This window comes from Triturus cristatus, chromosome 4_1, assembly GCF_964204655.1.
Source record: "Triturus cristatus chromosome 4_1, aTriCri1.1, whole genome shotgun sequence".
In the NCBI taxonomy this organism is placed as follows: Eukaryota; Metazoa; Chordata; class Amphibia; order Caudata; family Salamandridae; genus Triturus; species Triturus cristatus.
In genome coordinates this window covers 480,780,948-480,806,267 of record NC_140585.1, presented here as the reverse complement: position 1 = coordinate 480,806,267, position 25,320 = coordinate 480,780,948, and positions in this window count along the sequence as shown.

Genomic DNA, 25,320 nt, shown 5'->3' with positions numbered 1-25,320 from the left:
GCCAAGAGGTCTTGTCTTTGGGACCTTATAAGTGTTTAGCCAGGGCTATCGGCTTTGCCAATGTCTTTAAGCTCCGTTGTAGAGCATTGTGGCTGCTGTGCCGTATGTTGAAAAGGTATAATAAAAAAGCATCATAAGCATTTTTGTTACCTTATATGTAACCAAGAAGACATTATGTATGACTGAACAAACATATCAAAAAAGAATTAACATAAAAAATGTCTCCTAGTTTTTTTGGCAAGTTCTACCTGCATGTTCTAATGCTTGCATGTTATAGTTTTTTGTTTTTTTATGTGGGTAGTGGACATAACCAACTGGAGGGGGGAGGTTGAGAAATAGTATCTATATTATAACACGAATAGCAGACGTACACTATGGGAGAATGAACAGATGCCAGATTTCGAGGGCAGACTTAGGTGGTGCTGAATAATGCTAAGTAGGTGCTGAGGTGGTGGTGTGCTGGTGCAGAGATGATGCTCATGTGATGCTCAGGTGATGCTGGGCGATACTGAAGTGGGGCTAAGTGATGTTGAGGTGGTGCTGAGTGATGCTGTGGTGCTGAGTCATGCTGAGGTGATGGTGCTGCACTGGTGCTCAGGCGGTGTTGAGTGACGCTGTCACTCGTGAGGGTATTCTGGTGCTGAGCAGATGTGTGAATACCTCTGCCTATGGTAGGTTGGTTAATTGAAAAGCCAGGTTTGTTTGGAATTCAGGAAGAAAGGGGGAGGTTTTGAAGTGGAGTGGGAGGTCCTTCTACTCTTTAGGAGAAATGTAAGAGAATGCCTGTCCCCCTGATCTGTTCTATGTATATGTGAGATGTTCAGTATGTTCTCTGAACACACAAAGCTTTCCTTTATGTTGAAAATCTAAGAGTCATGGCAGTGTAAGTCTCACCCTTTTTGCAATTACCCTCTCTGTAATCTCTTCTAACAGGAATTTCTGAAAATATTAAATCAAAATTAGAGTAATAATACTCTGATCCCTCCCTCTCATAGAAAAAAATTGGTTAAAACACTTCAAGACACTCCATAAGTTAAAGGTAGGTGATGGTATGTCACCACTCTGAAACAGAAAATGGTAATTGCATACACACATAGCAATCTCTCGCATTCATTGTGTTAACATATTCATACTACAATTTAGTAAAAACATTTAACGAAAAGTAATTAATTTATATATCATGATGATAAATACTAGCATTTTCTATCTTTTCTATATTAGTGTTTGAATTTTCTTTAATATTAGAATCCATTCTCTCACCTCTCATATCATTTGTATTATTTTTTGATTAGTCACCATTAGAACAGGCACAATAACAATCGGTGTTAACCACAGCAACGTTAATAATAAAACACTGCATAGGCAAGCATTACTAGATCTAAGTTTAAAACTATGATTTTGATGTTCAGTCTCTGTTATCTTTGAAATTTAAGACACTATAAAAAAAATTATAATCTAAGAAAAAACCCTAAAAGTTCTTAAACTTGAAAAACTTATCCAAGACCATCTAGAGTAGTGTATCAAACTTATCTAAAAACCATCTAGAGTAGTGTGTCCTTACACTTTATGCCTCTCTTTTTTAACCCCTATTTTTCTTTTTCTTTTAATATCTTCTTCTTCTTCAAATATTTTGGAACTTCAAAATTTTTCTTCATTGAAATTGTTGCACCTTAATTTTCACAGTTCTTTTTGAGGTGGTTTTAGTTTGCTTTGATCATTTTGATCAGTACCATTCTGGAGCTGTGTATTTCTTATTCGGAATTCTTATTCTTTTTATTTCCTGTACTAAATTTCCTTCGTAGTCGCAGGGGGAAGAGGCGTGGTGCTGCGGCCAGGGGGGCTGACTCCGGAATCTGGGGATCACGGTTCAATACCCAGTGCTGGCGGCAGATTAGCCCAGCACCATGTGACTCTGGGCAATAGCTTGCTTAATCTTCCCAACGGCGCCTAGAGACCCTTACGGGTGATTGTTTGCACTTTACAAATGTGGATTATTATTATTATTATGTTCAGTTTGAATTGAAATTTCAAATATTGGATCTGGCTTTTTCTTTTCAGAGTGTATTTCAGTCTTTTCACTCCTTTTGGCCACACATCACCTTTTCTCACTTTCTTAACTTCTACTGCTTTTTCACCCTCATTCTCAATTTCTCAAGTTCTTTTATTCAGTTCTTTTCTTTGTTGTACTTGCTCTTAATTTTCATCGGACATTCATTCATTTCATCAATAACTTTCTCTTTTTCTTTTTCAACAGCAGTCTTTTGAGACCCAGTATCTGGTGCCCGCTTTATTCGACTTGTGTTTGGTTCTTCCTCATGTTCAGCCTTTTCAGAACCTGTAACACTAGATTCTATAGCTTCATGTTTTTCATTTTCTGGTACTTTTCTTTTCTTTACCAGTTGCTGCTCTTCTTCATGTCTTTCAAGTGGACTTGGGACTCTTCTTGTATGACTTGCATGAATCCAATCCAGCAAGCCACCACACTTTACTGCTGTCATTGTTACCAATATTATTTGGTAAGGTCCATGCCATTTGGGTTCTAAACACGACTTCCTCACATGTTTCGTTACAACAACCCATGCTCCTGGACTCAAATCATGTGCTCAGAAATTTCTGTGTTGTGGTTGCACTTTTCCAACCTGATGAGACCCAGAATGTTCCAGATCAGCTAATCCTTTGCAATAGTCACGCACTAGATCATCAGTAATATTCATCTGTTTGTTTGCTGGTACAATTGCTTGTCTCATTGCTCTCCCCATCAAAACTTCATGAGGACTTAATCCAGTCTTTTTATCAGGAATGCCTCTAAGACTCATCAATACCAGGGGTAAAGCGTCTGGCCATTTCAGTGTTGTAGACGCACACACTTTTGATAGTCTGGACCTAATAGTGCCATTAATTTGTTCAACCACTCCTGATGCTGCAGGTCGATAGGCACAATGAAGTTTTTGCTCAATTTTTAATGCTGCACAAATCATTCAAGTTATTTCATTATTGAAATAAGTTCCTATATCTGTTTCTAAAGAGACTGGAAATCCAAATCTGGGGATGATCTCTCTCAAAAGCAATTTAGCAACAGTTAAGCTATCATTCCTTCTTGATTGAAATATGCTTCTACCCAACGAGAAAACAAAAAAACAACCACCAACACATATTTCAGTCAGTTACAAGGGGGAAGTTCAATGAAGTCTAGCTGTAGTCTAGTAAATGGTCCTGCTGCTTTTCCAATTCGACCCCAACTAACAACTGTCTTTCTTCCAGGATTTTGTTGTTGGCAGACTATACACCTCTGGCATAGACTCTCTGTAATGACCCTAAATGTTGGATTATACCATGACTGCTTGAAGAATCTGATCATAGCATCTCTTCCAACATGCGCAATTCCATGGTACATCCTTGCCATTTGTGAGAGTAAACAATCTGGCATTACTGGTCTTTCATGAACATACACCCACACTTCATCTTCTATTCTCTTGTTACAACCTGATTTTATCCAATTTTCTTTCTCTTCCTCATTTGCTTCTTTCTGCAACTGTCTAATTTCTTCCCATGTTTCCAAAGAAGAAAACATCAAGTGGCAATTTGTATCTTTTTTCTCAATTCCTCTGTTGATTGAAATTGAACTTTGTGCACAGAAACGAGAAACTTGGTCTGCGTATCTGTTTCCATTTGTCACATAGTCATTTCCTGACTTATGTGATGACATTTAACCACAGCAATCTTTTTGGGCATTTGTAATGCTCACAATAAATCCTTCACATTTTTACTGTTCCAGATTGGGGATCCTCAACAAGTCAAAAATCCTTGTTGCATCCACAACTGACCAAAATCATGTACCACCCCAAAACCATATTGGTGAATATGGTTACTCTCAGATTTTTGCCAATTATACATGCTCTAGTCAGAGAAATTAGCTCAGAAATGTGAGCAGAATTTACCCCCTTTAGCCAGGATGCTTCAAGAACCATAGCTACTGTACATACTGCATAAGCAGCACTCATTACACCTTTTTCATCTCTCAGGCAAGATCCATCCACAAACATCATACTATCTGACTCTTCTAGTGGTGTATCTTTTATGTCAGGTCTTGGTTTTGTGCACTATTCTGTCACATCAAAACAATCATGGTCTGCTTCATCCTTCACTTCTTCACAACTTGAATTCAGCAATGAAGTTGCTGGGTTTAATGTTATGCATCTTGCTACAGTCACATTTTCAGCACCCAAAATCACTCTTTCTTATCTAGTCAGCCAACTATACGTCATATGCTGAGTTTGGGTCCTTGTTAATAGGATCTCAACAGATTGTGGCACATATACTTCCACTGGATGTCCCATAGCAATTGCTTCACTTTGCTCTGGACTCACACAAGTAGGAGCCACTGCTTTTAAACAACCTGGTACTGCTGCAGCCACTGAATCCAAAGTAGCAGAAAAATATGCCACTGGACGACGTGCCATTCCATGTTTTTGTGCTAGGACTGAAAGTGCACATTCATCTCTCTCACAACAGAACAATGCAAAATCTTTTGTGTAATCTGGCATTCCCAATTCAGGTGCTCGGCAAAGACTATCTTGTAATTCAATAAAAGCTTCCATACACTTCTCATCCAATTCAATCGGATCAATCACATCTTTATGAGTCAACCTCAGTAAAGGTTTTGCAATGAGTGAAAACCCACTGGTCCACTGTCTACAGTATCCAACCATTCCTGGAAACATTCGAACTTCTTTTTGAGTCTTAGGAGGACCCATTTGCATCACAGTAATTCGGTCTTGTGTTACCTTTCTAACTCCTTTCTCAATGTTGTGTCCCAAATATTGAACCTCTGTTTGACAAAACTGTAATTTTGCTGGTGACAATTTATGCCCACCTTCTGCCAAGTGATTCAGTAAGGCAATTTTATCTGTCACACATGCTTCTCGTGTTTTTGATGCCACCAATAGGTCATCAATATACTACACTAACACTGAATGTTCTGGCATGATCAATGACTCTAAACATTTCTTCAAAATCTGATTAAAAATCAATTGACTCTCTGTATACCCTTGAGGAACTCAGCACCATGCCAGAACATGGTCTCCGAACTGGAAAGCAAAAAGATATTGGCTATCCGAATGTAAAGGTATCGAGAAAAATGATTGACACAGATCAATCACTGTGTACCATTCTGCATCGCAAGGAATTGGATAAAGAATCATTGCTGGGTTTGGCACTATTGGACAACAAGGTACCGTGATTTTATTATTCTTTCTCAAATCCTGTACTATTCTATATTTTCTGCTTCGTTTCTTAATCCCCATAATTGGTGAATTACAAGGACTACCTAGTCTCTCTCTTAGAATACCTTGCTCAATCATTTGATCAATTACAGGAATCACTCCTACTGTGATCTCAGGGCTCATCCTGTACTGAGTTGTGTTTGGATATTCTACACCTGCTTTAACTGTAACCTGAATAGGATCCACAACCTTCATCAAAACAATGTCATTTCCTGTAGAATCTCATACATCAGATCTTACTGTATTTCTCAACTCTGCAGGTAAATCCTCATCTGTAAGCAATGAATACAAGACATTCACTTCTGTCCCTTGCTTTGCTAATATCATTTTAAAAGCAACATTCTCATCTGGTGTTTGAAAAGCAATACCATCTGGCGTACAATAGATGTTGCAATTCATTTTGCATAATGAGTCTCTGCCTAAAAGATTCACCGGACTTGTATCACATACCACAAACCGATGCATGTCTCTGAATTTTCCAATATGAACCTCTACTGGTTTTGTTATTGGAGTCCAAATATATTTATTTGAGACTCCCACGACTTGGATGGTTTCTCCCGAGAGGGGTAGGTTTGGAATTTCTGCTGCTCTCACAGTAGAACCAGTAGCACCAGTGTCCATAAGGAATGTAACATCATTACCTTTCACTTTTCCATCAACAAAAGGACCTGATTGATCTACCTCTATGATGAGCCAAGCACGCACTCTTCCTCCCCCTCAGGCACCATCATTGAGATGAGTCTGAATCACTCTGAGAACATTGCAACAAATATTGTGAAACCACTTGCACATTTGGATTCTTACCAACTTGTTCACTTACGTGAAATCCAGTATTCACAATCTATCTCCGTACTTGAGCATTCACATAATTTGGCAGAGGAGCTTGAGACACCTGTACATGTTACACCTGCGGTGTAACTACCTGTTGCTGTTGTTGCTGTTGTTTAGTCACAACCACCTCATTCTGCATCTGCGAGTTGAAATTTTGATTAATTCTATGATTTCTTAACAAAGATTTACACTCATTCCTCCAATGTCCAAACTTTCTGCACACATGACAATGAAATTTCTTTTTCAATACTTCTCTATTCATCCTACCTCTACCTCTACCGCAATTTGGTACCTGATCATTCTGAGAATTTTGATTTTGTCCTCCCATCTGAAAACCTGCTTGAGAACCATTGTTTCCATCTTTCTGTTCTGCCACTTTCAACTGTGCCCACATCATTTGCTCTTTCAGCTTTTTATGCCTTGATTCAATATCATCACTACAATATTTAGCATATCTCAGAATCGCATCGACTGTTTTACTCTGCCAACAAATAATATGTTGCTGAATCATGTTACTAATTTCAGGTTTTAATCCCAAAACAAACTTATATACAAAATGTCCAATATCTTTGTCACCTATACTCTCAAAACCACTATACTGTTTAAGCACCTGTAACAACCTCTCATAATAAGCATGTACTGATTATTTGGGTTCCTGTGTTGTCCTGTAAATTTTAACCCGATCTGTTTCTTTTGGAGAAATCTTACTTTTCAAGAAAGTAATTACTTGATTATATTTTTTCATTACTTCTTCTGAAGGTGCTCCTGTTTTCACTTCCGTAGGATATTCTTCTTTTGGCTAATCAACAGTAATTTTACACTCAGTCCATAAATCAGCTGGAACTAAAATCTCAAACAAACAATCTAAATCTTTCAACAAACCTTTTGAAACCTTTACAAACCTCTCTACCTGTTTTTACCACTCAACAGGTTTCTCTCTCAACCTGGGAAAATCATTCGTAAAGGATAATATATCCTGTCTTGTCCAAGGAACGTGAACATATCCACCACTTGGCACTTCTCTCGTTGGGCATACCATTTCAGCCTGTTCTGTTTCCCTTAATGGAAATAAAGACGCATTTTTACTTGCAAGCAGTTCTTCCTTCTTTTTAGCCCATCTACCTTTCCACCATTCTGAATCACCCCATTTAGGATAGGATAAGATATAGGTTTTTAAAGCGCTCGAATGCCGTAGTGTCTTGGCGCTGGTAAGTGTGGGGAAAGATCAGTCTTAAGCGTAAGCTCCCTTGAATAACCAGGTTTTTAGAACTTTCCTGAAGCGTTGATGGTTATCTACGGATGTTAGAGAACAAGGGAGCTTATTCCAGAGTCCTGCGGTACGGTTTGAAAAAGCTCTACCTCTCCATCTATCTCTCCTAATCGTGCTCACCTAAATAAGACTCCGGGTGCTGGACCTTAGGATACGGCTGGGGATATAGGGAGTCAGTATTTTCTGGATGTCCTTGGCTCCACCCCGAAGACAGCTTTGTGGACTAGGCATAAGGCCTTAAATTCCACACGCTGTTGGACGGGGAGCCAGTGTAGAGTTCTAATTCCTGCCGGGACGGATTAATCTCTGGGAATGTCCAGAAGTAATCTCGCCGCGGCATTCTGCAGAGCCTGCAGCCCACTCAACTAGGCCTTGTTTATCCCTAGCAATAGAGCATTACAATAGTCCAGCTTAGACAGCAGGAGTGCCACCACCACTGTCTTACGTAACTCTAGCGTAATGAAGGGGAAGATCTTTCGCAGGGTCTTTATTAGGAAGAAGCAAGAGGAAACAAGGCTATTTACATGGGCCGTGAAATTTAACTGACAGTCAAACAGCATGCGCAGATTTCTCACCTTGGACACGGGGCGGGGATACTCACCGGTTTTCGAAGGCCACCAGGGGTTGTTCCACAGGGGTTTCCCCTGGCCAAACCCAATGATCTCTGTTTTTTCTGTGTTGATCTTCAGGAAGCTCTCATTCATTCAGGTCATAATTTCCGATAGGCACATATGAAATCTAACGGCTGTATCATTAGATTGCTTGGCCGTCGAAATTATGAGCTGGGAATCGTCCGCGTATGATACTAAGGCGAAACCATGCTTCCTGATGAATCTGGCCAGAGGGGTAACGTAGATGTTGAACAGCGTGGGTGACAGCGCTGAGCCTTGCGGAACCCCACAGGGGAGATGGAAACTGTCGGACTGAAGGCCAACCCATTATAAGCTTTGCTCCCTTTCTTCCAGAAATGATGAAAGAAGGGACAGCGCTGGGCCCTCAATTCTGACCTCCTGCAGTCTCTGTATCAACACAATGTGGTTCACGGTGTCTAAGGCAGCCGACAGATCTAACAGCACGAAAATCGCCCTGCCCCCTTTGTCGACTATACTACGGATCTCCTCTGCTGCCATGAGCAGAGCTGATTCCGTCGAGTGTTGTGCACGAAAACCATGTTGGGTGGAGTCTAACTGATTGTGGGAATGTAAGTAGTACGTCAATGAGCTGTTAACTGCTTTCTCTAAGATTTTAGTAACCCTGGGCGTTATACTACGCTTCGCCCACGTAGTGTACATAGCGCTGCCTGCTTCGCAGTTTTCGAAGTAGGCGAAGCAGGCAGCGCTACGCACACGCCAGGGCAAAGCATAGCTGCCTGCCACCCGCCACCCGCCACCCACCTCCTGCCTGCCCTCCTTTTAAAATAATATCATGCATGATAAAATAATTAAATGTAAAGACTTACCTGCAGCGCGGCGTCTCCGGTGCTCCCTCTTCCTCGTTTCCAACTTCTTGTGACAAATGCGCATGTGCGGACGCCCGCGCATGCGCATTTCTCGCAAGAAATGCGCATGCGCGGGCGTCCGCGCATGCGCATTTGTCACAAGAAGTTGGAAACGAGGAAGAGGGAGCCCCGGAGACGCCGCGCTGCAGGTAAGTCTTTACATTTAATTATTTTATCATGCATGATATTATTTTAAAAGGAGGGTGGGCGGGAGGCGGGCGGCGCGTAGTGGGGCTATACGGAGCGCGCGAGTGTGCGTAGATTTGGGCACACTACGTGCTGCTCCACGTAGCCCCACTACGCCCAGGCTTAGATTTTAGCTGCAATGGGTAGTGCAGCGATAGGGCGGTAGTTCTTAGGTACATAGGGATCAAGTGTGGGCTTCTTCAGTAATGGCCTGATCGTAGCTATCTTCCAACTGGAAGGATAGTTACCAAACTCCAACACTTGGTTGCTTAAAGGAGTTAATTCGCCTGCAATTCTGTCAGCAGCAAGGTGCAAGATCGAGGGGGGGGCAGGGGTCTTTTGGGGAACCTGATTTAGTTAGAGTGATAAGTTTACAGGTTTCTTCCCTCGTTATTGATGGAAACTTCCTCAGACTAGGATGAGTCGTGACTCTATTATTCAATAGTTGCCCTTGCTTCTCTGGGCTAGGGTGGGTATTCAAGAGTTCTTTGTAGATTAATTGGACCTTTTCCTGAAAGAAGGAGGCTAATTTTTCACACATCGCTTGATCAGGCTGAAATATATTAGCCTGAGATGGTTTAGAAAGTACAGTAATTGTTTTAAAAAGCTCTCTAGTCAAGTTCCCAGCTTCCCTAATCCTGGTTGCATAAAATAAACTTTTTGCGGCAATTATTGCATTCCTGTACTGTGAAAGGGCACAATTGTACCTGATTTTATTCTCAGAACTATAGTCCACCCTCCAGAGGCGCTCAGCCTTTCTGCAAACTATCTTTAGGGCTTTGAGTTCCAGACTATACCAGGGGGCGGACGGCTTAGATCTCCTGACGGCTAGCAGCTTTTCAGGGCCTACCACATCAGCTGCTGCCGCCAGCCACTTGTTGAAGACATGAACCGCCTCCGAGTTGTCCTTACTGAGTGGAAGATGGGAATGGCCAAGTGCAGTGATTAGACTATCGGCGTGAACCTTAGACCATTGTCTAATCTTTACCTTTGCTGGTTTTGGATGGAGTAGAGGTGTTGGTAAGCCTGACTTAATAGTAAAATGAATTGCTTTATGATCAGACCAGGGAAGAGCAGTAATTCTGTCCAACTCCAGCTCTATGTTGTTGGCAAAAATGCCATCTAAAGTATGGCCAGCTTGATGGGTGGGCCCATTAACTACTTGACTAAAGCTCAAGGCTGCCAAGTTATCAAGCAGTTTAGTAGAGTCTGGGTGGTTGATAAGCTCCAGGTGGTAGTTGAAGTCGCCAAGAAGAATGAAGGGGTGGGGATCCATGCAAGATTCTAGATGGTTCATTAAAGCTTGTGGAAAAGAAGTCTTGGGCCCGGGTGGGCGATAAATCAGAAGACCCTGAAACTTAAAAAGATTACCTAAATAGATGGTAAAATAAAATGCTTCTGCCGGTAAATCTAAATTAGTTTCTACTTGTAATTTTAGATGGTCTTGATGAATAATCGCTATCCCTCTGCCCCTCTGTCCTACTCTATCTTGTGCAGTAACCACATAGCCGTTAGGCAGAGCTATGTTCCAGTCTGGACCGGAAGTACTGTCGGTCCAAGTCTCGGTCAAGAAGATTAGATCAGGTAGAGTATTGTCAATCAGGTCAGCGATCTGATATTTGTTTTTATTTACGGATCGAACATTAAGGAGGATGCAGCGTAAAGTATTAACCTGGCCCGTCTTACTGTCTACGAGGGGATTATGCCTAGGGAAGTCCTCTAAGAATGTTACACCCACCCTATCTTGAGAAATATCTATCCCTGTGATGCTCTGGTTGCTAACTGGGTCGGAGCCCCCCTTTCTATTCTGTCTGATCTGATAAGCACACTTACTGCAGCCCAGCCCTTCCAAGTGTCTGCCGGATAGGACCAACTCATGAGTTTTACATGAAGTCCTGTCTAGATCCACCAACTGTTGTCTACTGTAGGGGGTTACCTTAAAAGGGCCAGGGGTCCTTGCGCTGGTCACGCTCAGGGCGCAGACGGGCTTGCCTTTGGCGCGCCGGCAGCGCAGATGGGCTTGCCTTTGGCGCACCGGCGGCGCGCCCGCTGCGCGGATGCCCCAGCGCACCAGTTCTTCAAAGTATTCAATCGTTTGCCAGACTTATTCTAACTCTCCAAATCCTTATCAGTAAAATCCAGTCTATACGTTTTTTGCAAAATTTTAGATTTTTCTAGATCTACTTCATATTCTCGTGCAGCTTCTGCCAACCTCTCATATAGATTCTTCGCTTTCCATGTAATATTTATACACAAAAAAAAAATCTTCATCTCGGTACTTACTCAATCTCTCTGGACTTATTGTACTAATAATCATTTCTTCCAGATCCATTCTTAGTCTACCTACATCTATGATCGATTTTGTCCTATTATTTTCCATTCCTCTTATTCAGTCATCTAACTCCTCTGGCACCCCCTGACACTGGAGTTGTTCCTCTGACATTCTGCACTATGTTTCTAGGATCCATCTGTACACTTCTCTTTGGTGTTTCAGTCATGTTTTCACTTACTGGAAGATCAATCAATGAAGTACTCATCTCAACTTGTTTCGATCTACTAACATTCCTGACATTGTTCATGGGAATTGTCACTGCATGTACTCTTGATATATTTTGACTCTCACCATACAATGTAACTATAGGACCAATTGTTACTGGTACAGATAATGGTTCTGCATTCAAAATCAACTGACTAATGTTCTGAGTCAACTACTCTCTTGTCTTATTCAACATGTCAATCTCATTCTCCTGCAACATTCGAGTACCTAATGAAACTTGTCAGGATACTGGAACTTGTGTTACCTGTGAAACTTGTGGAGCTTAGGGAGCTTGTGGAGCATGTGGAACCTGAGGAACTTGTATTTCAGTTAGTGGTGCATTTTGAATTGTGTCCCCTGAACTTTCCTGATAAGGTGGAGGTCTCTTTAATAATATTTCATCCATTAACTCATCATCAATTTCATTTGGGTCTATTTCTAGTTCAGAAGTCTCTAGATCATTCTTCTTCTCTTTACATTTGCCTCCAGCTTGATCTTCAGCAACTATTACTGGATATAATCCATCTGCAATTACATTTCTGCTCCATTTTTTCATTTGATCATCCCATCTAGCCACAGAATACCTTATTATTATATTCCTGTATTTTATTCCATTGCTGTCTCTCTCTGGTTTATATGCCTCATGTTCCCATTCCTCAAGCTATTCATACTGCATAGGTCAATGATTTAGTTTTAATGAATTCATTTGTTTCCTCAAGTTCTCCAAAATACTTACATTAAATGTACCATGCTCTGGAAAAGCTAAAACTCCATCGTCTTCCATATATCTCATCCAATTATCTAACCATGTACATGTATGATACCCACGTTCCAACATCATAAAAGAAGCAGGTAGACTTGGAGGAGGTACAGGAAGTCTCTCTCTAGTAACTATCGACTTGTCTTTTTTAAAGAAATCTTTTATTCTTTTTACCATCTTAATTTTTTAACTCTTTTACATGAAATATCTCAGAAAACAAAGACAAATTCTGTCTGTGATTCTGCTTATTCTATTTGCTAGCGCTCGTCCAATACCAGCGCGACTCACACCAACCAACCAATCACGGCTCACTATGTATCCACTATTCTAACTAATACCAGCACAGCTCACAGCAACTAACCAATCACGGCTCACTACGCGCTCGCTGCCTGACCAATGTTAATGCTGCTTTTTGTGATGTCAGTATTACTCTTGCTACTGACCCTCCCTTTACAAAATAATACAGCAATATATTTCTAGGTTTTCTCAACTAAATTCTTGTTAGAAACAACACAAAACAATGCAACTTTGCTCCACTAGTAAGAGATAGTTTCATTATTCAAAAAGATTCTTTCACTTCCAGCGCTACTCTATTCTCAATCAAGTTTAAGGAGGTCTTGGTACTCCTCTGGGGATACTAGCCAAAGTTTCGGAGGAGGAATTTTCTTATGAAAGAGGTCTTGGTACTTCTTTGGGGATGTAAGGCCAGAGTTTCAGAAGAACTATTTCATGCAATCTTCTTTCAATCGTATAAGTCCCTAAATAACATCAACAGCCTTTCACTGTTTGATATTATGACAACAGACAAAGTACTTCTGCAGTGTGATACCTTTCCATACTATTCCTCTGCCACTTACAGCTATAATATTATGATCATCATCCCACGATCTCAGGTAACTCCGTACCCGTACTTCCAGACAACATAAAACAAAGACACTCATTTTCATATTAGTAATCAATAAATCAATAATCAATAATTGTTGCCAAACTAATCAATAATCAACCATCCTCTGCTACCAAATCTGATCCAGTGATCAGGGATCGATAATTTTACACAAACAAAGGCACATTTACTTTACCCAACTAATCCCTTCACGCTGGGTTTAGTGTGATGCAAGGTTTATACCTAACTTACCAAATACACATTAGAACCTGAATTTCTCCTTACATTATATATGCGGCAATAGACCTTTGGATGTTGATTAATTGATGGCAATAATATGTACTTATCAATACTACTAAATAATAACAGACTTACTGGCACATGCATCAACGTAGGCTTTTGCAATTCCTTAATTGCGATTATTAAGGAATCGCAATTAAGGAATTGCAAAAGCCTATGCATGTAGGAATCGCTATAAAAATAGCGATTCCTACACATTCCTTAATTGCGACTCGCAAATTGCGGGTCGCAATTAAGGAATGCCGTCCCATTCATTCCTATGGGCCTCCAGGCCCATAGGAATGAACTGGAGATTGCATGAGCAATTTGCGAGTACCAGTAGGTACTCGCAAATTGCTCATGCAATTTCAAGGGTGCAAGGGTATCAAAATGACACCCTATTGCACTCTTGAAATTGATCTGTACACATATGTTGCACACACACATGCCTTGCGCAACATGAAACTTTGAAAAATGCACAAAAGTGCATTTTTTAAAGTTTTTGCAAATTACCATGAAGTTCAACTTCATGGTAATTTGCTCCCCCTATTAGCGAAATCGCTAATTTTTTAACTTTAATGCATTGCATTTAAGGAATCTAAATTTAAGATTCCTTAAATGCAATTGCTATTCATGTAATCGCAATATAGAGATTCCTTTAATTGCGATTTTTGCATTTGGGATGATGCATCCCAAATGCAAAAATACCGGTCGCAAAGGGGCAGATTCTGTGAATCTGCCCGTTTGCGACCGGTTTTTCCTTTGATGCACGTGCCTGTATATTTATAAGGACATGAAAAGCCAGGCAGGGTGGCTTTTCCTGTCCTCGTAAATATGGGGGAGTAAAATACGCCGGTACGTCCCAAAAAGAGACGCACCGGCGGTGCAAGGGGCTTGTAAATCTGTCCCTAAAAGGGAATTGCGGCGAGTTCAGCTGTTTCCGAATCGCTAAAGTGTGTTGGGGGGTTTATTAGTTATTACTTGCCGCACTGAACTGCATTTTAATAGTTAAATAGCTGATTGCACTGAACTGTCTTGAACAATATTCTTGATGCACTTATTCTACCATTAAAAAGGGAATGGGAAAGAATGTTTTAATTTAATTTCTAAATTGATTTTTCACCTTTGCTGGATTTGCTTGTGTTATTTACTGCTGTGTTTAAGTGGCAGCTCAGCAACATTTATTCTTTCTGGGCAACCGGAGGGTGAAACTGACTTATAGGTGTAAGGCAAGGGTTTCCAGGATGCAGGCTTGGTCGGAACACAGAGCGATGTCATCTTGTGTCGGGCGCGCTCTAGTGATTTGTAATTTGATCAGGTGGGGCCTTTCCACAGTATATAGATGGCTGCAGCACGGACGCATTGAGTGGGCGTGTCTTTGGTGTGACTAAGGCAAGCCCATCTGCACGCATCTGTGTAACGTCCGCGACCAGCGCCAGCAATTATATTGGTTTGGCGTTAGAAGGAGGGTTAATTAGGACCTACACATCGGAGGAGCTTAAAGATATGAGGGGGGAGTTTCCAAAAGGTGTAATCCCTTCCTGTTAGATTGTGCTGGCCCCATCTCCTGTAGTAGTTGCAAGCCTGGTCTCTTCCCCTTGAACCACCAAGTTATCTATAGGGAAAAGGCAAGAAAGAGTTGTATAGAATTGAAGGCAGCACTAATTAATGTAAGCTCCTTGCATAAACATGCTCTATATTCTTTTGAACTGGTAAGTGATGAGAGCCTGGATATGTTATTCATGACAGAGACCTGGATGAGGGGGCACTCCTGCCCCGACCTACAGTAAGCTATGCCTGAGAACTATGTATGTGTACATCTAGATAGAGTGGGAAGCAGAGGTGGTGGGGTAGACATTGTTTATAAAAATGATTTACAATTCCAAAACTTTTAACATGAATGGATTGATAGGAGCAGAAGCTCTGGGTTTCAACATTTCAATTGACGGTCAACATTCCTTCTCTAGGTCATTAATCTATTGCCCCTCCCCAGGATTTTCAGGATATTATCTGGCATCCATTGATCAAGCATTAGCCCCAAAAATGTATTTCCTATGCAAATCTTACCATACTGGGTGACTTTAACATGAATACAGCACATTGCAATGCGAAGTATTACATCGCGTGCTTTTACAATGCTGTCGTTACAACGACCGTATTGTTAGTACGCGATGCATTTACATTGCAAGTCATTACAACCACTTGCAGTAGGGGGCGCGCTGGACTTAGGAATAGTATTATTTACTATTCCTACTCCAGTTTGCCCAACAGGAGGGAAGGTGTTGAAATTCATTTCCAATACCTCAGGACCCCCTACAGCATGTTGTAGTAATGACTTGCGATGTAAATGCATTGCATACTAACAATGCGGTCATTGCAACAACCACGTTGTAATAGTACTGCGATGTAATGACAGCGTTGTAAACGCTGTTTCCCCTTTAACATACATTTGGATATGGTAGAGGATCCTCTAACTATGCATATAGTGGATACACTTACCTCCTTCAATCTGATGGGAGCAAATACAGGGCCCACTCACAGAGCGGGCCGCGCTATTGATGGCATAATATCGAATGTGTCATTAAAATGGGAAACCCCCCAACCAGTGACATGGTCAGACCATTTTCTATTGCCTTTATCTTGGCACTTTGACTGTCAAAAAGCAGCTCCATGATGCCAAATAAGAATAGCTAGCTGGAGTAAGGTCATTATTGCTGACCTAAGGAACACTTTGTTGGATTCCAAACCAGCTATTCTAGACTCTGCCATGGAGGGGACACTGTCATTAGTACTTGGCTTAGGAGAGCAGGAGACTTTGTAGCCCCTATTATAGCCTGTAAAAAGGCTACCAGTTCAGCACCCTGGTTTTCACAGGACTTGGCCCAGGAAAGATCTGCGTGCAAGAAACTGGAAAGAGTCCGGCATCATCACTACTCATCAGATGAAGTTCTCTTTAGAATGGCCCTGAAAATGTACCATAAAAATCTCAAGAGGGCTTGTGGCACGTTCTACATGCATTGTGTTAAGGTAGCAGAAAATTATGGGAAGGAGTTTTTTAAATTGTGGCCAAAGTTACGGATCCTAAATTTTCTTCCCCTTTGCTGGAACCTAGCCAGTTCTTATGTGACCGCCTTAGTGTTTTCTTTTAGGATAAAATCCTCAAAATCCAGTCTAGTTAAGGGAGGGCAAATCATGCCTCCAGAGAATCTATAATAACTAACGTAGCTAATCCTATTAAAAAAAAATTAATTGGCATCCTTCCAAGCTCCGTCCGTGGAGAAAGTGTCAGCCTCCTCAGGAACTGCAAATCAGGATCTCCAATAGATCCAATTCCTCCTCATATTCTAAGGTCCATCTCAGATATAATCATCCCAATATATCAGGAGCGTTTTGCCATCTCTCCACTCAGGGGTTATCCCAGAGGATTGGAAACAAGCTAATATGGTTCCTCTGTTGAAAAAGGCTGACGCAGACCCTGAATCTCTGGAAAATTCAAGACCAGTCTCTATGCTCCCAGCAGCTTCAAAGATCTTGGAAAGGTGGGTGAATAAACAATTTAACACCTTTCTGACTAGGAACAATCTGCTCCATCCCTCCCAATCAGGGTTCAAAGCCCCCCATGGCACCTGGACCACATTATTGGAGGTCTCTGAAACCATTAAAACTACAAAAGGCAATGGAGGGGAGGCTCTTCCTTTAATGTTAAGGTAGCCGGTGGAATCATCTGCTGGAACAATTGTGGGCTATCCCGGATGAAGTAAAATTTAAAAATGAGTTGAAAACCCTCTTTTTTAGACCATATGATAACAAAAGATCAGTGGTTCTCACCTTCTGTTCCGCTGTGTATCACCTAATCAGCACTGGGACACTCTTCTAAGTAGCCGTGCGCTGTAGAAGTACGCATCATTAATTTATTTATTCATTCATTCACTCATTCATTCATTCATTCATTCTCTCAATGGCTGGCACTGGAGGAATGATCTACTAAGGGAGCACCCTGAGTTTCTAATGAGACTACAATGTTATACAATTCTAGTTTTAACCTTCTGTTTCTTCTGGCCTACATAAGTCAGATAACAGGAACTTGTTACGTCTATGGTGTTACTCAAGCATTTCATACATCACTTTTGTATACTTCAGCATTTGTTATTTTGTAAATACTCTTTATTGGTTTTTTAAACCACAGTAACAAAAGAAGAGGCAATTCTACATGACAAGCCATCAGCAGTAATAGAACAGAGATGTATACATGCAGAGTGAGTTTTGACAACAGCTGAGATATATGGTGTAGAGTAGAACTGATTTTGGTGTTTACTTCGCTCAACAGCTGAGTGTTGTTCCTGGGGATCTGTCCCATATAGGAGTGCCCAATCAGAAACTAGGGGTGAACTGAGAGTAGGGGTATGTGGTGGGGTGATGGATGTGACAGGGTGTTAGATAGCTGAGGGGTAAAATGTACTATTCCCGCTCCAATGTGTGCAACAGTAGGGAAAGTATTGGATATTGTAGGGGTAAAATGTACTATTCCCACTACAATCAGTACAACTGTAGGGAAAGTGTTGGATTGAGAAGGGGTAACAAGTACTATTCCCACTCCAATGAGTGCAACAGTAGGGAAAGTGTTGGATTGCAGACAGGTAACATTTACTATTCCCACTCCAGTCAATACAACAGAAGGGAAAACGTTGGATAGCAGAGGGGTACAATTTACTATTCCCACTCTAGTCAGTACAACAGTGGGGAAAGTGTTGGATTGGGGAGGGGTAAAATGTACTATTCCCACTCTAGTCAATAAAACAATAGGGAAAGTGTTGGATAGTGGAGGGGTAACATTTACCATTCCCACCCCAGTCAGTAGAACAGTAGGGAAAGTGTTGGATTGGGGAGGGGTAAAATGTACTATTCCCACTGCAATAAGTGCAACAGTAGGGAAAGTGTTGGATTGTGGAGGGGTAGCATTTAATATTCCCACTCCAGTTAGTACAACAGTAGGGAAAGTGCTGGATTGTGGATGGGTAAAATTTACTATTCCCACTCCAGTCAGAACAACATTAAAAAACAAACAAACAAAATATCTTGAGTACAATAAAATTATTTCAAAAACAAAGTAAATAAAGAAAAATATATATGTGTACAGAAAAACTGTGAATATATTTAATACATATCATGAATAACTACAAATATTATTATAAATACAATATTTAATTAATTTTCACACAAATAATGCTTTTTAGTGAGAAATTATTTAACAAAAAATATTTATCACATCAATTTAATCTAGTTAATTTCCACACGATAACCCCACAAAACTCACAACTGGCACCTAAAACGTAACTTTAAAAAGCTAAATATTTAGACTATTAATATAAATATTTAATCACAAACTAATTATCATTAATGAAATATTAATTGTTAATTGATTATAAGTAAATCACTTCCCATAATATACCCCCACAAAACACACAACACACTCGTAAAATTTAAAAGAAAATTAGTTACAGAATTAACATAATTAATTATACAAAACCCAAAACCCACATCTAAAATCCAAAACAAATAATGATACTAAATTGCACAATTAACATAATTAATTATCAATTAAACAAATATTATTAATTACAAATTAGCTATTAATTACTTAAAATTAATGTACTTCCCATCCCATACCCCTACAAAACCCACAACCCACATCTAAAACCCCCCCAAAAAAACTTAATTGCACAATGAACTAAATTAATTATAAATTAAAAATGAAAAATGAATAATTCAAATTAATTAAGTCCCCACCTTCTCCCCTATAAACTGCACAACCCACACCCAAAATGAAACTTTGAAAAATGTAATTACGAGGGCGTGGCTTGGAGCGTCAAAATGACAGTCGCACTCTAAGAGTGCTCCGGACCACTCCGTCATCTGCTCTGAGTTCCACAGCCATCGGCAGCCCGATCTTTGTTCTGGTGACAGACATCCACCCACTGTGGTGGCAACAACCTTCTTTGGCAAGCGGAACCTCTGCAACACCCACCTACCACCAATCACTGCCATCTCACTTCGCGGTCGCGGATGGCGCTCACAACATGGCAGTCCAGACTTCAACTTCGAGAAGCGTCAAAGCAGTTGGAGGTGAGCCGTAATAGAACTGCCGGGGCCAGAGAACTTCAGACGCCCTGCGCCTTACCTGAGGACTACGGTGAGCGCTCGACACCGGGATGACCTGCGGTCGGCCGCTGCAAAATCTGCCTGCCACCGGCCACCACTGCCTTACTCCCAAGGCCTTCAGGGTGACCCTTGCAATGTGGCAGACCAAACCTCGAATCTGGGGAATGCCGGCACTGCCGGCAGAGAGCTGTATTGCACCTGCTACGGCAGAGGTGCAGTGAAGCTCTGTGTCTCACCTGCAGGCCCTGGAGAGTTCCCGACACCGAGGCGACTCGCAGTGAGCTGAAGCGGCAACTTGGTCCTGGCACCAGACTCCGTGTCACATCACCCCTCCAGAGCAGTGGTGGGTGTCCCCGCCTCTAGTGACTCTACAACACACAGACCAACCGGGGGCTATCGAACCCAAAGGAAGAACGAGGACCGATGCCTTGTTCCTGGGGTCTGTAACCAAGAGAACCCCTTCGAGAGGCACGAATCAATTGACCCTTCATTGCCAGTGGCCGCGGACTGGGGCCTAGCGGGACCCTGAGGGGACAGCCACCAACTGCACACTGGTACCCCTTGCTTCACCTCCGGAGGCCACCGCTTTCGCAAACGTGACACTGATCCCAGCAATTCAGGCCCAGGAACGTATCTCGACCGGGCTAAAACCCCCCATCATCCAAACCCACATGGGAGTGAGTCGGAGCCCTTGGCTGGTCTGGGAGGCCCCCTGAGAGCGGGCTCCATGGGGCTTTGTTTGCAGGCTTCTCTGCATCACTTGCTCCTTGAGGTGTTACCACCGCACAAAATTACATCCTCCCTCCCAGGCCCCGCTGCGGACCCATACGAGCACCCGGGACAACTGGTGCCAGTGGGCCCTTCCTCACCTGGAGCAAGGAAGTAGGCCCAGGTGGGAACCCTCAACAGGCCTCCTCACTTCAAGGCCTACACAGGCCGAACTGCCGGAAAAACCTGTTCAAGACCAGATGTAGACATCGATTTGCCTAGAGGCGCCGGCCCCTTTTGAAGCAGCATAGAGGTGAGCCTTGGCCTTGGGACGGACTTGGTGGGGGTGCCGGGGACCGGAGCTCCTGAGACCTGAATCCATCACCCGTCCATGTCCCTGAGCCTCTGCCTGGACCTACCGCGTGGGGATACCACCATTTCCTTGGTCCCTCGCGGATTCCCTGAGAGCTGCTCCGCTTGGGCTAACCCTGCGGATCGGACGTTTGCCTGCCCTGGAGGCTCCTGTCCCTTCACTATCCTGGACTTCAGACGTGGACACTTAGGCACAAAACGGGGACTCCCCCTTACCAACCAGCCAGATCGGGTACGGTGAGTCACACTTCCCCCACATCCAGCCTTGCTATCAGTGCCCTCTGCCCTGGATGCCACAAACACAATCTGCAGAACCTTGCTTGCCAGGCCCTGGGCCCCCGGTGGCCCCGAGTGACTGGACTCCTGTCAAGAGGCTCTGGGCCCAATCCTCTCCACTGCACCACCTTAAGGACAGGGCAAAGACCACCCCCTGATTCCCCATTCAGATCGGGCTCAAGACTGCGATACATTGTCACTCGACCTGTTAAAAACCTCCTTCACCACTCACCATGGGAAAGGACAGTGCTCCCAAGCCATCCACAATGCAAACACAAACTAAAATGGACCAATTCACCATGAACGAACCTGGGCCATCGGAGGGAGCAATAGGGGGCTCATCCATCCCCGGGGCAACCTCACAGCAATCCTGCGTGCAATCAGCACGTCCCAAGCCTCGGTGGAAGGTAAAATCGGCTAGGTCCAAGTGGGCATGGCCCTCATCCGGCAAGACCTGTGTAATGCCATGGTCCGCATCACTGAAGCAGAATCCCATATTCTACAGTCAAGGGTGATGTCCACCAGTTGAAAGATCATGTAACCCACATACGGACCCACACCAAAGAACTGCAAAGAAGGGCTGAAGACGCCGAAAATCTATCACGGCGCAACAGCCTCCACTTGGTGGGATTTCGTGGAGGGGTGGGGCAAGGTCAAATGGCAACTTTCATTGAGAAATGGCTGGAGTTGTGGATGTCCAAAGACACACTGTCGGCTTGGTTCATTCTAGAACAAGCTCGTTGGACCCTGGCACCTAAACCACCACCTCGAGCTCCCCACCATGCCATCATCGCCAGGATCCTCAACTTTAAAGACAGGGACACTATCCTGAGGGAGGCCCGGACCCATGGCACCTTGACCTTTCAAAACAATACCATAATGGATTTTACGGATTGGACCAAGGAGGTCCAGGTCCAAAGATGCTCGTACACAGATGTCAAACAGAAGTTGCGTGCTCTTGGCCTCCAATAGATATTGCTTTTCCAGGCCTGTCTTTGAGTTGTTTATCAAGACAAAACACACTTCTTCAAATCCCCACCATCTGCCTGGACCTGGATGACTGAAGAGCGACCCATCAGGATTCGTCCCACCTCCCCACCCGTGCAACCCTGATCCCAGGCGACTTGACCACCATCTCCTAAAGAGTGCAGAAGGCGCACACAGTCATGCAGGAGCCGTGGAGGCCGCAAAGACGCATCCAGCTCACCCGCCTCAGCCGCCCGAGGCCCCAAAAGCACCATCAGCCAGATGGGCTGCCAGTCCCGGCAATGAGATGGATCCACGGATAACCTGTCCGCTGACCAAAGCCCCTCCAGAACTCTGGGTCTGGTGGCCGTGGACTCGGACCTTTCCTGAAGCCCTATGATCTAAAGAATCACAGGCGCATATGGCGACAGTGCTGAGATGCCTTAATCCACCGAGAACCCGGATACACATCCCAACAAACTACAGAACTCAGAGAAATCTGCTGATGCTGCGGCCAAATCCAGTATAAGAGAGGGTTCCACCATGCAAATCCTAACCTAAGCATTCTAGTTTGGCCTGTTCATTTTGAGTTCATAGGGCGATAGATACTTCGGTTCCAGAAGTATACTGTGGGGGGTGGAAGGGAAGGGAGGGCCAGGACCGTTGTCCACTGTTTAGGTTTGTGCTTCTTCTTATTATTATTAGTTTTGTTCAATGTACAAAGCACTCTAACATCTGACCAACACACATGCATTTCAACTCCACGCACTACAAGATTGAGACCCAAGCCGCAACCCCTCAAAGCTCCGCTCGAGCCCCGGAAGGGCCAAAGCCCCGTGACTCCTTGACCCTGCACACTTATTATGACACAGACACTTAACAAGGGCAATCCCCTCCGAGTCCTATCATGGTACCTCAATGGAATGCTTGATAGAATCAAGCGCACAGCTGTCTTGAAGTATGCTCAACGACACATCCCTGACATACTCTTACCCCAAGAAACATAAGCAAATCATTGTCAATGAAATAATTAATACATTTTAGCAACTAATTCATAGTTAATCTAAAAATATTTTCTCCCCACTGTTTACCCCTAATAATCCCACAACCCACACCTAAAAAAATAATTTGAATAAACAATTAACATAATTTTTTATCAATTAATTAATATTAATTAACAACTAATTAATAATTAATGAAAAATAAATTACTTCCCACCCTTTGCCCCTATGAACCCCACAACCTGCATCTAAAAAAAATGAATTGCACAATTAACATAATTAGTTGTCTGGCGTAGCTTGGACGGCAGAGCCAATGGCTGTGTGATCCGTCGCTCTGTCGGATGCGGAGAAAAAGCGAATGATGTAAGGAGTCTTTGTGGGAGGCTGTGCCTCGGAAGAGCAGATTTCAGCCCCTGATTGAGCGCTGCTCCTGTGGATATCATCGTGGGATTGTATGGTCTGAGGGTCTTGGAGAAACTCCTGTGGGCAGTTTGGCGAGGTGCGGGCCCTGACAGCTCAAAATGGTGGATCGGGAACGTTATGAGCCAGGAGCGCATTAAATGCCCAGCGGATTATTGAAACTCATGTTAAGCTGTGTATATATGGGTCTATCACTTGGTCATACCCTCTCTGAGGTATTTACAACATTTAAGGAAAGTTCTGCTGTCTATGGTGATTGATCTACTGCGGCGCTTTGATCCTAAAATGGAGGCTTCAAATGAAGACAAGAGAAATACGTCTGATCAACAGCGAGGGAAATGAACTGGGTGGCTTGGGTAAGCGCGAAATCAGCTGATTTGGTGTGTAAGTGTGACTGGGCACACCGGTTTGAAGCGGAGACCAAACCCAGCTGTGTGTTGCATTTCAACTATCTGTGCCTGACCTCGTCATGGCTGCCAAGTAAGACCGAGGTGAGCATTGTTTCTTTGGCGTCGAATCGGCGCTGAGGTCCCGGTTGACTTGTTGGACACAGCGTGTGAGTGATAAAGTCCTTGTTGCCAATTTGCTGCTTTGGCCAAGCCTGTTTAGCAAAATGGATGTTGGAAACAGATTTAAATACATTGCAATGGTGTCTGCTGCCTGAACTTGTTATGGTGATTATACGAGAGAAATGTTCACTGTGTTTATCAGCCAAGATACAACCTGGTAGAGGAGGGTGTTTGTTGCTTGAAGATCTGCATTAGTGTCTTTATCAAAGGTGTTGCAGTAGGATTGCAATTATGTTCTAGTCCTGTAGGAATTAATCTTGTCAATGCTAGACTCCTAAATGCCTCATATATCAAAGAGGGTACCAGTATCTTCTTGATTTTCTCCTTGCCCAGTAATTTTGATAAAGAGGGGCTGCATACATTAAACCAGAGCCATACTCCAAATATACAAGTGGGTAATGTCTTTAGCTATATTTTTGTCTTTTCTTTTTTTTGGATGCAGATACTAAAGCAGTTTCTGATGTCTCTTGCCTCATAAGTGAAACTGACGGAGTCAGTTCACTCCCTTATTATTGACTGTGTGACTCAATGGCATATATGCACTGAAGAGTGAACTCGTTTAAGCTTAACAGCAGGCTGATATAGAGGACATTGTTCGGCTTCACAGGGGTCTATAGATACCAGCAATTTATCCATTTATTTTATGCAGGACTTCTCCAAGCCTACGGTGGACACCAGAAAGGGATTTTTCATCCTGAGAGACAAACTCAGAGCTAAGAACATTCAATTTTCCTTTGTGGGCCCAACTACATTTAGAATCATAGCCAATGATCGCAGTCACTACTTTACGGACCTTAAAGATTTGCTGAACTTTCTAGAAGTTTTCCCACCTCAAGCTATGGAGTCTGCCCAATCTTTCACCAATAAAAGAAAAACATGATGTTCACATATCCTTTATTAACCGGATAATAGTTAATTGTCCTTTTTGTGTTTAATCAGCGGCTGTAGCACTGTAAGATCATGTAATTTGTTTTTTCATGTGCTTAGTTTGTATGTCAGATCTTTTTTTCATAAATGTGTTTTCCAGACAGAGGACTAGATTATATCTACTTTACTTATTGCAATTCAAGATGTTTAAAGGGGATGGCTACTTTTACTTCTTGCTCTAGGCAGTAGCCTTCCCTATCAGCTAGATTGCTTCTTAAGATGCTCTCATGCCCTTTTTTATCGGATTTCAATTGATTCACTTTAAACGTAAATCTCTAGAATTCGCAGTATTGTTGAGGTAACACAATCTCTGCTAGACAGTTTGACTCTCCTGTCGTCGCACCTCCTGAATTCGAGGTTTGCAGGGCTGGGTAGGGAGGGAGGGGGGGTGAGGGTT